Source organism: Hirundo rustica, chromosome 7, assembly GCF_015227805.2.
Source record: "Hirundo rustica isolate bHirRus1 chromosome 7, bHirRus1.pri.v3, whole genome shotgun sequence".
Taxonomy (NCBI): Eukaryota; Metazoa; Chordata; class Aves; order Passeriformes; family Hirundinidae; genus Hirundo; species Hirundo rustica.
This window is the reverse complement of record NC_053456.1, coordinates 32,123,133-32,128,279: the sequence shown is the minus strand read 5'-3', so window position 1 is coordinate 32,128,279 and position 5,147 is coordinate 32,123,133.

Genomic DNA, 5,147 nt, shown 5'->3' with positions numbered 1-5,147 from the left:
GTCCTTCTCTCGTTATATAAACAACCGAGTAGTTATATCACAATTAATTTTTTTCCTCTCTATTTTGTTTATTAACTTGTGGAATTCATTGCCCAAAGTTGCTTTGGATACCAGGAGTTTAAATGAAAGAAAATCCCTCAGGTGCTAGGCTGTTCATATACACAAACTGGTGCAAGGAACCCCAGATGAGAGCACATACCAGCTAAAATACCACTCCCACCCTTGCTCCAACACGCTTTTCCTTCCCCAAGTACCAGCTATGGTCTAGTATGCCTAGAAGAACGTGTAACTTATGATTGTCTCATCTTAAGTACCTTCATTTTTCTGTTCCTCGTGTTAATTGGCTAAAAACAGGAGTTGGGTGCTAAAGGAGACAGCTTCTGCCTCTCTGACACAAGGACAGCAAAAGGAAAGTGTCCATAACATTTCTACTTTGTGACAGAGAGACTTTGATTAAAACTGTCACTCAGGTGAATTTTTAAGTATAAAAATCATCCAGTACTTCATGTTAGAGATCAATTTTCTGTGCAGATTATTTAAATGGAGAGGGGTTGTATGTCAATGTTACCACCTGAACTAAAATGAACGAGCTTTTCTTTACATGCAGCACCTGAATTTGTTGCTATGAAACATAAAACTTAGTAACAATACAGCATGCTTTGACAAGAGCAATTATAAACACCTCTTAAATATCCACATTTCTTTGCAAATTTCTTTTTTCTCCAATGCTGCTCAGATTTAAATCTCTATAATGACTTCTATAATATAATAACTTACTTGAAGCTTCCAAAAATATTTGCCAAAAATCCTATTTATTTGTTACTACTGCATAAACTTTTCTGTCATAGAAACACACTGCAAATAAGAATGTAATTTTAAAAATCAAAACTATAAGGGTAGAACATTGGGAACAGTGAATTTTAAGCACAATTTTTAGATCTGATAAATTATCTAAATTACAATGATAGTTAATTTTGTTCTCCTAAGACTAAGTCGCAAAGGGAAACTGCAACTTTGTTTTAGTACACAATCCTCAACCTTTGAAATGCGATGAGCAGTGGAAAAATTTGGTGTAGTCCAACCCTGAGATAGTGATCCAATTTTCCAAAGAAGAATTGCTCTTCTGTGAAACATGGATGCCGATAGTGCCGAGTGGATAAGGGTTTAAAGGCCATAAGGAACACAGTGCATCATATCAGGCCATTAATGACACCTCACCATAGAGAACTATTTTGTCTAACACTAAGGAAAGTTTTTTGCTGGTATTGGTCCCAACAGTGGCTCTTTATCATCAGTCAAGTCAAATCAAAATCAGGATCCATTTGAGGGGAAGGCAAAGTCAAAAAAATGGGGAAAGAGAAAAAGGCTGTGGGACTTGACTGGAATGAAAGCATGCTGCTCATTAAGATTAATTGATTCAGAAAGCTGTCCTGATCAGGATAGGAAGCTGGAAATCATATCTTTAAGCAACTATTTTCTTAAAAATTATTTCAAATAATAGCATGAATTATCAGTTCAGGAATTGGCAGGAAATTTGTCAGATGGCAAAACTACATTGATGATATTTTCTGCAGAGGTTTTGGTAAGCACTCAGAATCCAGACAAATACAGGAGGTTATAGACTTAAGGGGTGGAGGAAGACCTCTTTTTACAGCACTGTCATCCTCTCTCTTTCTAACCCTTCCCACTCTCAAAGAAAAGACAAAAGGCAGCAATAGTCTCCTATTTCCAAAAACTGTCTTAGAGAGAAATTAATGATCTCTGCAGCTGCATTAAATTAATACATCGTTTAGCCATTTACAGTTCTTAGATTTTTTAAAATTATTTTCAGTTTTTGTTATGTCAAAGCAAAAGTCAAACATTTGTTCCTCTCTTTCTGCCAGAAATATCTTGCTTTTTTGTCCACCCACTTTGCAATGTAATATTTACTGTCAGCTCATGGATACACTACTCAAAGATGTGCAAAGCTCTATTGACATTTCTAGTGCCATAAAATCTTCTTACTACAAATCTGATCATGGTTTATAGGAAATCTGAGAAGAACTAGACAGACACTCAAGATAGGAGAGTGGGACTATGAAAGAAGACCTGTATTTTGGTTTTTTTCTGGCACTCTCAAAGCTGGGATCAGTCACAGCCTCATAGGTCCTTATGGTGCTGTTTGATTTTGGGGAGGAAAAAACTGTGTCCTCTTCACTGCATAATATCAGTAATAATATAAGAGTATACTAAATCCCCCCTCCCCTTTTTTTTTTTTAAATATATTGAGAACTTAATTTGGAAAATCAACCAGGCTTTTGAATGTTTTCAGCTCACAGTACTGAACCCACCACCTTCCAGTCCAAATAATAATCAAGTTCTGTTCACAGCTACTCCCCATAAATCTGTGAAAAAGTGGAAGAATTTAAGGATTTTGTGGCCCAGCTCGCTACAAAAAAGGCCATTGTTCTTATTTCAAAAGGGAGATGGGCCTATGAGACATATAAATTAAGTGACCTGAGCTGTATGAAATAAAAAATGAAAATGAAAGCACTTCTTGAAAGCTGCACCATGAAACAGTCATTTAACTAGAGGAGTCATTTAGTCTCTTTCAAATTAAACAGAGGAGCAACACAGATCTGAGGTCTAAATATCAGATATATCAGGATGGTACAAGATTCTGGTTTTGAAGAGCAAATGCTCAAAAAATGAACCCTTTTGAGGTCCCTTCTGACCCTACATATGTGATACTCTAAGTTTTGAGCCAACTTTAAGTTTGGAGAGTGTGAAGACTAAAGGAGGCCAGGAGTCCCAGTCATGACTCTGCATTAGTAAGGGGTGTCCAGGTTTGGAGGTGATAGAAAGGCAAAGTAATTAGCTTACACAGTTCAGTGTCCAAGTAATGTGCCAGATGAAAGGAGCTTTCAAACCTCTCCCTCCTCATCGACTCGGATTCCTTTGTACTCCAACAGTTCATAGAGAGCCTTACAAGGAGAACTGGATACCTATTGACAGCTGAGACAGATTATTAAGGTGAACTGAAATGAAATGCCCTTGTTTCCTGCACCAGTGAACATCCCAAATGTGGCATCTCTTTTACTAGAGATGAAACCACTCTGTTATTCTCTCCATTCCACCGTTTCAAGACAGCAATTTCAATGGCAGCCAAGGACACCGAACACATTGTATTTCAGAAACAAACGGTCCAGTGTGATTGTTCAATGGTATTTCTACCCTGGAAAATTAGAATGACACAACCCATACTAAAATTAATAAATATGTAGAAGCATATATCAGTATTATAATCATCATTTTTAAAATCCCATCTACAGCAGTGAGATATAAGGAGACATAGGATAAAATAAAAAAAAATACCTGGGACACTCACTAATCAAACCAATAAAATTATTTAAAAATTAGTAAACTACCAGCGAAGGGAATATTATTCTAATCTATTGTCTCCCCAACACCCACCCCCCCCCCAAAAAAAAAAAAAAAAAAAAAAAATCAGTCCTAAGATTTTTTTTTCCAAATATTTCCTTTGCTAAGAAATCTCCACAAAATTTGCCATTATGTTTATGGCATGAATTTTGAGTGTCTTGGTTTGAATCTATACCATTGCCTGAACAGAACTTTCAATTGTTTTTGTCCCAATAAGTGGGGGTGCGGTGTGTGTATGTGTATCTGTATTGTTATGCCAAAAAACCCCTCACACCAACCCCAAACCCTTATGCATTCACTGTGTATCCCACCAAAGTCAGAGACATTAGAATAGATCCACAACCCAATTTTCTAGGGATTAGCTAACACAGAAAAAAAAAAAAAAAAAAAGGCATGAAAATTAAAAATTATGCAGTTGGAAAAAAAAGCCTATTTGGAAACTGTATAAGGCAATGATGGACAGCAAACTTTACATTCTACTGCAAAGTTCAGCACACTGTACTACAGTAAGTATAAGTGCATTACCAATCTGTGCAGTAAATTTTTCTACTGCATTCTAGTCTGTAAATCTGACTGATTTTTTCAGTTCCAACTGACTGAAACTATTTGCTGACCTCTTGAAACTGCCTCTTCTATATTCTGATAATATTTGCAGAACACTTATCTTCAACAATTAGCAATTTTAGGGGAGAAAAAGAGCAAGAAGCCAGCCAGGATTCCAAATGCACTGCTTTAGTGCTTCACAGCACCCAAATTTATTTTAAATGATAATTCCAAATACAGCACTTTATGTGCTCAATATTAATGCAATTTGTACTGGGGACCAGTTTATGCTCTGTCATGCAGAAATGTGCTTCTTTTAAAGCCTGTGGCTGAGCCATAAATTGCACAGTCCTCTCTAAAACAAACTTATCACTCACATTTTTCTCCAACACCTGTTAAAACAGGGGCCCTAGAAGTCATTGTAACATGCCAGGTGCAACTTCAAGTGGTGCCCCATTTTCTAAAATCAGCAAGCCAGAGATAAATTTTACATTTTCCTTTCACAGTAGTTGAACGTTTGTTGCTCTCTTCCAAGATGGGGAGGGAAAAAAAAAAAAAAAAAAAAAAAAAAAAAAAAAAAAAAAGTAATTCATGAAATTCAAGAAAACCTAAAGGCTGCTGAGTTAGGAGAAAGGATTCTGTCTGGTATCACTAACAGATATGCCCTAAATAAACAATTAATTAATTTAAAATGCCTTTGTTTGGGAACATAGAGAACCTCTGAGAAAGATGCTGGATTCTCTAGTGGCCTGGAATTCACTTTTAAGCTTTTAAATTTTCTTCTCTTGGGACTTGCAAAGTCTTACATTTATGAAAACAAAAGTGCATATAAAACATTCATAAAAGTATTATATCCTTACAGTTTAAAAAATTCATTGCTCTCTTTTAACCTAGCATCTCTCTAGCATGAAGCAGATGTATATCAAACACAGTCAAGGTCAGAAACAAAACTAGAATCAATTCTCAACAAGTTAGCAATTTCACTCTTCATACTTCAGCTCAACACCAGTTAGGTGAAACGTTATAACAAGCCAAATACCGTAATCAAAGAAAATAGCTTTTTACATTCTTATCGTTTCTGTCTTTCATGAAAAGCACCTGTGATCCTCTCAGAGTCCCAAAGGGGAATTCTGACTGACACAGCAGTGAAGAGCAATCAGGTACCGACCACTCCTTAAAGGGAG